Genomic DNA, 12618 nt, shown 5'->3' on the forward strand with positions numbered 1-12618 from the left:
CTACCCTGGGGATCTTTAAGAAAAGGCTTGATGACTACCTGGCTGGACTCATTTGAGTCCAGTCTTTTCTCCCGCCCAGGTGGGGGGATCGGACTTGAAGATCTACAAGATCCCTTCCGACCCTACTTCTATGATTCTATGATAAACAGATACTATACTACATAAGTACTTTTCTATCACAATTTTATCAATAAAGCTACACACAATGAGAAATATATCTAGCTCCTCTTAAATTAGATTAAAAAATATGTCACTACAGATCCAGATTATCAGTCAATTTTTTCTACTTCACACTTAGGTTAACAACAGCTAATTTTTTTACTTTCCCTGTACTAGTTACAACCTTTCATAAGAACAAGCACTAGTTATAGGCCTTGTTGTAAAGTTTTTCTTCTCCAAATTTAACTCCTGGATACTGTTAATGGCAAGTTTCATAGTTGGTAGGGTCAGAAGGGGCCTAATCAGATCATCAAGTCCAACCCCCTGCCATGGGCAGGAAAGGATGCTGGGGTCAAATGACCCCAGCTACGTAACTGTCTAGACTCCTTTTTAAGACCCCCAGGGTAGCGGTGAGCACCGCTTCCCTTGGAAGTTGGTTCCAGATCCTAGCCACCCTGAATGTGAAGTACTACCTCCTGATATTTAACCTGAATCTACTCTCAGTCAACTTACGGCCATTATTCTTTGTTACTCCCGGTAGTGCTCAGGGGAACAGGGACTCTCCCACTACCTGCTGGTCCCCCTTGGCAAGTTTATAGGCAGGTACCACATCCCCTCTCAGCCTGAACAGGTTCAGGTCCCGCAGCCTGTCCTCATAGGGCCTGCCCTGTGGTCCCCTGATCATACAAGTGGCCCTCCTCTGGACCCTCTCAATGCTATCCACATCCCTCCTGAAGTGCGGCGCCCAGAACTGGATGCAGTACTCCAACTGCAGCCTGACCAATGTCACATAGAGGGGAAGGATCACCTCCTTCGACCTGCTCGTGATGCATCTGTGGATGCATGACAAAGTGCAGTTAGCCTTCCTGATCACATCCCCACACTGTCAGCCCATGTTCATCTTCCAGTCAACAATGACTCCAAGACCCTTTTCTGCCTCTGGGCTGACAAGAAGGGAGTTCCCCAGCCTGTAGGTATGCTCCTGGTTCTTCCTCCCAGGTGCAACACCTTGCACTTGTCCGTATTGAAACCCATCCTGTTCTCATCCACCCACCTCTGTAACCTGTCCAGATCTAGTTGTAGCCTGTCCCTCTCTTCTAGCATGCTCACTTCTCCCCACATCTTAGTGTCATCTGTGAACTTGAACAAGGTGCTTTTCACCCCCTCATCCAAGTCACTGATGAAGATGTTGAACAGTACGGGCCCAAGGATCGAGCCCTGGGGAACCCCACTGCCCACATCCCTATAGGTCGAAAATGACCTGTCCACCACCACTCTCTAAGTGTGGCCCTGCAGCCAATTTGTGGCCCTGCAGCCAATTTGTGTGTAGGCATTGACACCACAGTCGCCTAATTTTTTAATGAGAACGGGGTGAGAGACAATGTCGAAGGCCTTCCTAAAGTCCAGAAAGACTACATCCACTGCAACACCTGCATTCAAGACTTTTGTGACCTGGTTGTAGAAGGCAACCAGGTTGGTCTGAAAGGACCTGCCTCTAATGAACCATGTTGGTTGCCCCTAAGCATAATCTCCCCTGCTGGTCCCTTGCAGATGTGCTCCTGGATAATTTTCTCAAAGAGCTTCCCCAGGACCTAGGTAAGACTAACGGACCTATTGTTTCCTGGATCCTCTTTCCTATCAGTACAAGGTCCAAGCAAAATGCATCATTCTGGCCAGCTCTCCTCTGTCATCTTACTATATGATGCCCTGAACCTTTGTTGGGATGGGCAGCATATAAAATCAAATCAAATCAAATAAATACTCTGTTTTTCACTTCAGGATTCACAGGGACCCTAATATAGGTAGGAAGTGACGAGTCATCTGATCCTGGATTTTTTGGAGTAATGGATTTCATTGAATTAGGGCAAAGTCTCCCTTAGACCTTTATCCCCAGTATTTATTCAGGACAAAAGAATAAGAGAATAGAAATATTTCCTATGAGTGAAAGGTAACTCCTCTTGTACTCTCATGTGACAGAAAATGGATACATAAAGATGGCCCAAATCAGAAATACATATCTAGGTATTGTAATCAGTAGGTTGGGTGAGCACAATACAAGATTTTCAAAGATATTGTGCAGGAAAACTTAAGAGTTTTTCATTGAGGAGAAACAGATGCAGCTTTGCTTTTCATCCATTACAACGGATAAAATACTTTTTACCCATCTTATGGGTGTAATTTGAATCAAACTGTTCTGAGGGCATTTCTTATTACCTTCATTTGGACTAAAAATAAGAATTATGAATATGTGCCATTTCAGAATAGGAACTCTTTTCACAAAATAACAGTACAATCACAAATATGCCAAAGGAGCAGCAGGCAGGCCTGTCTTTGCATTGCTTTAATGTTCCTGTATAAAAAATATCAGATAGACATTCACAGTGTTCAGAAACTGATTTGCACTTTTATTTATTTTTTACTTATAAAAATAGGTTTAATCACATTGCTTCAGGGCATATCTGTGCCAGATAAATTAACAGATTGCCCTAGTGGATCTTGTAGTTGGTTCCAACAATTTCAAAGACCTCTGTAAAGGTCCTCCTCAATAAGGTCTCAATAAACCTCACTTCCTACATGGAAAAGTCTGTGCATACATTAGAAGGTTTCTGTAACCATTATGAAATTAAGACTCAGTCTTGAGTTGCATTTCAATTTTTGAACTCTCTACTAAATAGTAGAGTGAAAAGATATTCTGTTACCAAATACAGACCCTGTTTTCCTAAGACTTCTTAGTACATCAGGCAAGATCTCTGACACATCATAGCACAATGGCACGTGTCCTTTCAGTGTCTTCTTATTACACTTGCAGTATAACATGCATTATGAAAAAAATGACTAAAATATCTGAACCCAATAAAACAGATACCTAAGTAATACCCTTCCTGCTGAGGTGTCCATTTAAAGAGGCATGACTTTACCACCACTGAAATGCACACACATCTACAGTGGAGTTTGACAGCTAGTTAACAGCGCACTTCAATTCTATGGAGCAACTCATGGTTGGAAACTAAGTAAAATTTTATATCCAAAATGACTAAACAGACTCTAAAGTTGACATCCTGGTTGCTCAAGTATACAAAAAGCTTCAAAAATGAGGAAGATGAACATAAAGTCTAATTTATTCCACATGGCCCAATGCCAGGAGTTCTATGTGACCTTCGATTAGCGTCCAACTAACATTTACATATACCTAAAAATTATGGTCTATGTTCTGCCCTTGGATGCACACACATAGCTTCCACTGAAGTCATGGCAGCTGTGCTTATGCAGCTGAGGGGAGAATTTGGCCTTATGTACTTTATTATCACAGAAACTAAGTCAGCACTTTTGAAAATTCAGTGAGCTCTACAAACAACCGAGAAAATTTTCCTCTATTAAACAATAAGAAAGAATCCTTGATAAAAATAAAATCCATGAAACTTAAGTTTTAATCATTTCAGTTATGTAACCAGAATGCAGAATAGTTGGACGGAAGATGCTCCCTTAATAAAAACAAGTCTTAATTCACTCTGTTGTGCTTGCATGTTTTAGTGAGAAGGGTTGCATTACAGATGGAATACAAATGTTACCTCTGAATTTCTGAGATTCAGCAGCTTATCTTGGGCCCTAAATACAATTTCAGTACAATTTACTGTAGTTGATATTAAAAGAAGAGCAACGTTTCCTCTTTCCAATAAAATTACTGATGAAGAGCTAGATACTTTTCCTTTTCACTGTATTTAATTGTATTTATTTTTTTACTAAAAACAAAAGGGAAGATGACTACCCAACAGCCCACCCAATGTCAAAACGAGTCAGTAGCAGAAATAGGCATATAACCCCAGTGGCCCATTTCCTTGTCGTGAGTCTTAGATTATAAAAAAATCCTTAGTACATGCACAGTAATGATGCTAGAGCATGTGTATTTTGTAATTCCATGTTAATACTGTTAAAATGACACATTTACAGTGCACAACACAACATGCTAACAACCTACTCCAATTATTCACACAGCTTGCGCATGAATGTAAAAGTATGGTATTTGAGGTGACGTTGAACAGCTTCCCAGAGTGCTTATGATGTGCCTTCAGAAGATATTTAAATGATTTCAAGGGAGTAAATATTGATCAGGACTTTTGAGAAAATCCCATAGAGGCCCTTATGATCCTGGGATGCAGTGTGTAATTTTGAATTTTAATAACAAACTAACAAAAGGGTAAAATCTATGGAGCTGTATCTCTTTTATTCTTTTGAACACTAACCATTGAACACTGTGGGACAAATCCCCACCTCATTTAAATCAGTTCAATTATACTGAGTTACACGCATTTACACCATCTGACGAACTGGTCCTGTTTCTTTAAATCTTTGGAAAATGGAAATTCAGTTCTCAGCATGATGCTGATAATATACTTTTCATCTGCACTTTAGCTAAATATGGTCCACAGTCTGTATATTTCTATCAGGGAAGCAAAATTATATTCCATTAACTTGAAATTTTTAAATGATGTATACCGTTCTCATGCATGCTGGCTAATCTTTTCTCATTTTTCCCCTGACAATGAATTTCCTAACAATACCCAGCTCCATTTAAGCTACTACAAAGGTCTAAGTACTCAGAAACCAGATGAAGGTACCAGGGAAGGCCTACACAAAGGACCAGGTTTTCCAAGTAGTCAGCACCCACAACTGAAGCCAGGTTCCCAAAGGCCTTGGTTTAGGTACCTGAGCAAGGTGCAGATTTTTAAGTGTGCTCAACCTGCGCTCCTACTGTGACACTTTTGGTCTAAATTTGAAAAAATATTCAGTACCTGACATACTGCCCATTTTTGAGAATCCCGCCCCCTGCAATGGACGTGGGGGGGCGGGGTTCCATCCTTCCCTGCCCCCCAAAGTGGCCAAGCCTATAGCGTGAAGGCACTAAACTGTTAAGAGCCTTCAACTCACAATGGAATCAATGGAAGCTGAAGCAGTTCAAACCTTGCCTATACACAAAAGACATACAATTTTAACTATATAGTTAAAGCAGTTTCCCATCCCAAGCAGGAACAAATGTGTTATTCTGCTGAAGGAAAGGTATTAAGATCTATAGATATAATACAGTTTTACCCCAGTACAACTGTATATGCACTATAGGTTGTGCTGTATTAACTATATGTTAGTAAGAAATCACAGAATAGTTATATTAGTATAAAACTCTATGTAGACCAGGCCTTGGTATTTTTAGTACACTAAAAAGCCACATTCCCAGTTAAAGTGACAAATTTGGAGGACCCAGCGCTGACGGATTCAAAAGTCATTTCAGTGTCTTTCCTCCCTTCTCCTTTAAAAAGAAACAGCTTTCTCTTCTGTTCTTTAAATAACACCTTGTTTGGATTTAAGCCCCCAGCACTTCTCTTCCTAGGCCCCTCCTCCAAGTTATTTCTTGCTCACAAAGGCACAGGCTTCCAGTAAAACCAAAGCAGCAAAGGCAGCACATGTAAGCATAGCTAGTTTTAACTTCCTGTTTCGGTGCAAATTCTATATGGCTATTCTGGGACTTCCACTGCAGCACAGAAGAAAAAAAATTACAAAACATTTTGGGGAATCCCCTTCTGTCACTTTTATTCTTCTGATAAATACATTAGGGATGATGTGTCTGCTTAGGCAGCGTATTGGGCAGTAGGGTGTTCTGTATTTTAAGTCAAGGCACGAAATGAGTAATAGGTTTCCTCTGCAATCGCACTGGGGTTTTAGGCTGAAGAACTCTGTCCTCTCAGTGGTGCAAGCTTATTCTAAATGGGACTAAACAATTATCCCTTTCATAGACCTAACCTGCTTAAAGTGTTGAACAAACATTAACTACCAATACCTCTTAATATCTCCATTAGATAGATAGATATCTCTTATCCCAATTTTAAGACTGAGAAACTAAGGGCACCTATACACCTGCTCGATGCCTGCTCCGTGTTCCAATGAGAACATTCCACCAGCCTTGGCATCACATGTATTCAGCATCCCCACTCTTCAAAATGGCAGCACCCCCACTCTCCAAATGAACTAAAGCTTCATTTGAGCTTTAGTTAAAGTGCCCCCACTGCCATTTTGAAGTGTAAGATACTGCATACACAAGACACTGCAGCCCTCCCCCCACCTCAGAGATGTGTAAAAATGTCCTAAGGTTGACAGAAGTGAAGTGACTTCCCAAAGTTACACAGAGCCAGAATGAGAATTCAGGGTGTCCTAGCTGTTTCTAGCCTATTAGTTTATTTTCTCCCAAATTTTCTGCCATTTACAACATTAGTTCATTTCTGCCATAGGTAGACATGGTAGGATTGCCAGTATAGACAAGTTGCTGCTGGTAGTTATTTACTATATAGTTATTTACATATTGTCTAATCATTTTATCACCAGATACCATAGTGATAAATACCACAGCTACTAGTGTCTTGTTTATACTAGACCCACTGCTACAATCTGCACTGAAGAAGCTGCAACACTATTACCAATGGTGGGAAATTTTAAGAAAGAAAATACTTGTGCAGACAAAGCCCCTATTAGTCTTCCTGTCTAGCTTGTGCAATCCACCCAGAACTATTCTCTAAGTATGAAACAGCAGCTCAGTCTCTGTATCCATTCAGCTATTTGACACTGCTGATAATGGGAACCTGTGTATCAATTAGGGCTGATGGTTCATAACACCAAATTTTACTCTAGAAAAAATAAATTGTGTCGACAGGTCAAAGGCTAATGAAGCCTAGTACAAAAATGGGTCACAAAAAAGTTAATGCATATAGAGTAGAGGGTGGTCAATGAAAGGAACATCAAATGTGCAAACAAAATTCAGAATACTGTTGTTTCCATTTCATTGTGCATGCAATAGGCACATTTTTTTCATAGTGTCATTAAATTAATATATATATCACTATAAAGAATTGTCGGTCACTACAGAAAATATCAAAATGGAAAATAATAAAAAAATGCACAACCAGCTTTAAAATGTTAGTTTTTATTCAGAAATTAATTTTTTAGAAAGAGGAGGCATTTCTGATGTTAACAACTGTACTGTAAATTTCAGGCATGTGTCAACACTTAACCAACCCCTTTTGAGAAAAATGTTTGATGCAATCATTAAGGGACATGGCAGCAAGCATTTAGAGAAGATACCCCTGCCTCCATCCCCCAATGGTAGAGCCTTCACACAAAACATGCAAAGAACTACACTGCTATATGGCAGAACCTTCAGTAACATATCTGGATACTCATAACCAGGGATCCTGGTTTTCTCTGATAAAAAAAAAAGTCCCTATTTTTCAGATATGTAAAAGTAACCCAAAATCTACATTTTTCTATGACTAAAATAAAATGCCACTAATAGATAGATAGATAGCTCTATATATCTATTTTTATAGATATACACACATCTATATAGCTATATATCTATTTTATATCTATATAGATATATATACTGAGAACTATATCCATGTATAAATATAGTGGTCTTTCATTTTAATCACAGAAAAATGTTGATTTTGGGTTACTTTTTCATATCTGAAAAATGGGTATTTTTTTTTATCAGCAAAAACCAGGATCCTTTCTCATAACCATGGAGCAATCTTACTGAAGCCTGTTGCAGTTAAATAAAGCCCATACTTCATCCTTGTTTGCAAATGGCCTTGTAAACACCTTAGAACCTAATGAGCCATTATACCATTTCACACCAAAGTGCTGACATTTGGTGATAGAAACTTTGTGCTTCTCAGAGCAACAATAAATCCCTACGGGCCAGATCTTCAAATAGCACAACATGGTACAGCTCTGCTTACATCTAGATTTGTGCTGATCTACAGTAGCTGAGGTTCTTCAAGTTAATTTTTTTCCCCCAGGATATAACATTTAGCAGTATGGCCAAATTTCTGTTACCTCTATTACATTTCCAGAGGCCAACCCCTCGTTTTTAGTTTAAGCAGGTATTCTGCACTTTGAATTTCAACGCCTAGGCACCCAGCTGCTGCTGCAAGAGCAATGCCATGGGGATGCTTTTGTTGTCAGGGCACAGACTCTGCAGGGGTGGGTGGCATTCCTAGCGCTCCTAAATTGGTGCCCTGCTTGCCCATCGCTACTTATGCTACTGCTAAAGGTGGAAAAAGCTTATTTTAAATACTCATTTAGTGGTCTCCCAGCTGGGCCAGAAGCACAGACAGTTTTCCCAACAGAGGAGAAACTGATGCAGAAGAAGGCTTCTTTTTCACTTCTCGACCATGTTCCTACATCACACCTTGGCTTCTGCTTTTCTTCTACCCAGGCACTTATATCAAAGCTAAGTAAGACCCTTCTCCTATTTCTTCCAAACCGGCAACTCTCTCAGGACTCCCACCATCCTACATAAAACATTCCAACTCCTTAATCTACTAATAATGCTGTGTACACACATTCAAATAATCTGGGAGAATTCCCCCAGGTTTTTTTCCTGGTAGACAAACCTATCCAGAGTTACATGTACAGACATTCCAATGCTGAAGCCCCAAAGAACAGAGAGCTTGCAGTGCTGATACTGGGCAGCTGGGGGGAGCCTGTGCCCATATCTCAGCATGCTCTCTGCAAGATTCCTTAGTATGCCTAGTGACAGATGGCAGCAGTGCATAGGGCAGCCTTGATTGCCTAATCCAGACCTATCACAGTCAACCTGTGTTTCCCTGCAGCACAATATGCAGATTATTAAAGGGATGTGTTCTGCTCCCTGTTGGAGTAGCAGGATTCAGTGAACAATACCTTTGGCCAGTGGGGGTGGGGAGGAGATGCCAAAAGACTATGTTCTCTTCTAAGAGAAACCATGATATATACAAATATTCACTCTCTCAAAAGAAACTTGCCTAAGAATGATTTAACACTGTTCCCAGGTTATTTTTCTCCTGTACCAGTCATTTTTACCCTAGGAGAAAAAGGCCCAACATCTGTATGCTCGCTGCTCTCCCAGAAGGAACTGAATGTCTGTGTGAGACCCAAGTTCTCTTACTTCCCCTACAACTCAAGAACCTACCACTTCTGGCCCTGCAGTCCCCCAAAGATTGAATCAAACTGGTATGTTAACTGGAAACAGAAAATATATTTCCTAGCCCGTTGACATCATGAGTCCAACTACGCTCATTCTTGTCTTTGCAGTGGTTTCAGTCCCTCCCTTTCTTTAGAGAAGTTAGAAAGTTAATCAATGAAAGGGACAGTCAAAAGAAAAAAATCTAACAAACACTTCTGAAGTGTCCACACCTGTAAAATAAACTCAGTCTATTGATATTAAATAATTTTAGAAATTAGCGAACCTGCTTTTCACTATTGTTCTTCCTCTTCTACCAACACCCATGCTTTCTGGATTCAACCTAGGTTGGACAGTAAGGTCTGGACTCTCTGTTGTTGTGCACCTTGCATAGTTATTCACGTCAGTGCAACAAGAGATTAAATCTCTCACTACCCCATTTAAACAGTACCCTTCTACCCCTATTTGTAAAGTTATGAATGACTACACAAGGCACAAGGACAAGGCCTTGAAACTAAACCAACCTGTTTATAGTTGAGTTTTGTTATTTAGCTCTCTGTCATTGGCACAATAAGCCTGTGCATTTACAGTAGCATGCAGAAAACTTTACTAACCCCATACTTCTCTCTTCATCCTTTTTTCTCAGCTCCTCGCATGCTCTATCTATTCCTCTTGCCCAAACAACTCCATCCTTGAAGTTCTCCAGTCAGGTTTCTTCCCAGTCCACTGAACCGGCGTTTATTCACAAGCTCCTCCTTGCCAGCTCTTTCTCCTTGATTTCCCTAAGTATCTCTGATAGGCATCTCTTCTTTCTCTGAAACTGTATGCCCTAGTTCTTCCATGCCCACTGCTCTTTCTCTGTCCCCTTTGAATTTAGAGGATTACAGTCTCTCTTTGTGCTCTCTAGAGGTCTCTCCTTGCTCTTCTCACTGGTGAAATTCTCAAATGCAGCTCCTTTCACACAGTTTAAAGAGATTCCCTCCTCCAAGGCAATAAAAGTAATCAGCTTTTCATTGAATAGGTACATATGTTTTGATTACAACCAGGCCAAATCCTGCATTTCATAATTCAATATTCAGGTGGAATTTGCCTAGATTTTAATGAGGAAGAACTTCCAGATGTAGCACTGTTTAAAACTTTTTGCAAATTTCTTTATTAAACAACAACATACTTAGATTGGGAGCTAAAACTGCATAGCATAAACCTAATAACCAGAAAGAAGATTGAACAGATTGTTCAAATTGCTGAGAAGGACAGCTAAGTCTAATGAAGGCTCTCAGATGCTAAGAAGATGGATACAACAGTTAAACCAAAATTGGATTCTAAGAAACGGAATTACTGACTGAGAGGCCACTGATGGATTCAAGACCATTCAGTGGCTTTTTGTATCTTAAACCTTGTTTTGCCCATGTGCAATTGTTATTAGAAGAAGCATGACACACAAAGTAGAAGAAAAGATTGCCCACAAAATGAAATTACTCATATGCATTCTATTTCATTCAAGTCAATGGCAAAATTCCCATTGACTTCAGTAATACATGATCAGGGTCATATGCCCAAACTAACAATCACGTGTAGGAGCATGTGCATGTGATGGGTTATGAGAAAGGAAGAGTGTGAAGGAATGCTGGGAAGTGGGGATGATGGTCTGTTTACATTTTTTTCTGGTAAAAAAATTTGCATGTCCTTGTCTCCACTTCAAACAGCTCATCTGGAAATCCATAACTAAAACCCATTACACAGAAAAAAAAACCCACTCAGAAACCACCAGTGAAGCAGAAATTCTCAGTCTTGGTGACACACTGATGTCATTTTCCCGTTCATGTTGATGACCCATTTTTCTTTCTCCTCCTTCCCTTCTCAGAGAGCAAATACTCTCTAGATTCTGGTCAAATATATTGTCGAGACTCCTAAGGCTGTTCTATAAAGAGGTGAGTAAGCTATAGAGTGACTAACAGCAGAACTGGGCACATTTTTTGAGATCCAGCAAGACAAAGAACCTCAAAGCGTAACTGACTAATTCTGAATAAAATAACGCAAAAAAGAAAGCCAAGGAGGGGGCAGGAAAGTTGAGGATACCTACTGGAAGTGGAGCAATACTATAACTATGGTGGCGCTCCATCTTAGTGAGATGTGGGGGTGTGGAGTGGAAAGAAACGGTTGCCTCTCAAGCCACACAAGTGCACCGGTCGTAGTGACGGCAACCGGAAGTCACCACTGCCCCTGCATGTGGCAGCTGCCCCAGGCACCCAACCGTATCATTATTCCCCTTGTCTAGAGAAATGGAAGAGTGGACTACCTGAACTAGGGACCTTGTGTGCAGGGTTGTAATACCTTGAAGTACTATTACTGGAAATTTCTGTAAGAGTAAAATTCACCACCAAGCAACAGGTTAGCACACAGAAGTGTCCAAAACTTCTAATTTCATCGCAGGTCTAGCACTATCTAGTGTTTTTTCCTGAAGATCAATGTCCTTCAGTCATGTGATTTCATAAGCATCTTATTAAAAAAAGAAAGAAAATAAGCTTTTAGCCATGAATGCTGTGGAGAAAAGCTTGACAATATGAACCCTAAAGTTAAGACGTTGGAAGGTTGCTAAAGAGTATATATAACACTCAAATATATTAAATACCATTACTTTTAAGCGCATCCCACAATCTTGAATACCTGGTATTTGCACTATTGTACAAGACCTAGGTACTACAATTCCCAGTAAGGCCCTAGTTCTGCATTTATACATGAACATGGACAGCACCCCTCCCTTCAGCAGTCCCACTGGAACTTATCAAGATTCTCAGAATGGGTGTAAAGTTAATTATATGTATGGATTGCAAGTGTAGGCCCACAAGTCTTAAATGAAACTTAGATAGCATAGCCTTATGTTGCCCTTACACACTAAAAAATAATCTGGGGGGCACAGGCACTGTTCCCATCTGTCTGAAGCATTTTGTTTTCTCTTTTTTTCCCCTTTCATATAGCTACAGAATATAAATAAATATAAATAAGTAAACATCAATAAGTGTTAAAAATAGCCACCAATCTTACTTACAAAACTCAGATACAGGACATCTGTCAGAGAAGTATATGAAAATGGAAAATAAAACAATTCACTAACCTACTGGTGAGGCACCTTATTCCTTTGCCTTTTTGCCTCTGTTACCTGAAAGTCGCTCCATCTTTATATCATTTTCTCTCACTTTTATCACCTGTTTTCTCTCTCTCTGTCTCTCACTGAAAAAAAAGAAAGAAAAAAAATCACTTTCAGTCTCATCCAATGGCTTTTTTCCTTTTTTTCCTCTCAGTCTCTACTGGCTGATTCCTTTTTTCCTTCCATTTCAGTGCATCTTTTCCACCTTGTTTTTTTCTTAGTGAAATTCTTCCACCCCTAACCAGACAGAGGACCAGTGCCTTTTTTCTGTGCTTTGATAATATAGCACTCACACACTCAAAATAGAACGGAGGTGTGCAGC

At 40.0% G+C, this 12618-nt stretch overlaps 1 long non-coding RNA gene across 1 annotated transcript in view; it reads right to left on the reverse strand.

The window, feature by feature from the left end:
- Positions 1 to 12374, reverse strand: part of LOC109316400 — a 188771-nt gene extending 176397 nt beyond the window's left edge. The window contains exon 1 of the long non-coding RNA XR_002102832.1: positions 12264 to 12374. This is a non-coding gene — a long non-coding RNA (uncharacterized LOC109316400). The remainder of the gene's footprint in view (positions 1 to 12263) is intronic.
- Between the last annotated feature and the right edge of the window lie 244 nt (positions 12375 to 12618).

The sequence above is a fragment of the Crocodylus porosus genome, unplaced genomic scaffold (genome assembly GCF_001723895.1).
Source record: "Crocodylus porosus isolate Cpor-Errol unplaced genomic scaffold, CroPor_comp1, whole genome shotgun sequence".
In the NCBI taxonomy this organism is placed as follows: domain Eukaryota; kingdom Metazoa; phylum Chordata; order Crocodylia; family Crocodylidae; genus Crocodylus; species Crocodylus porosus.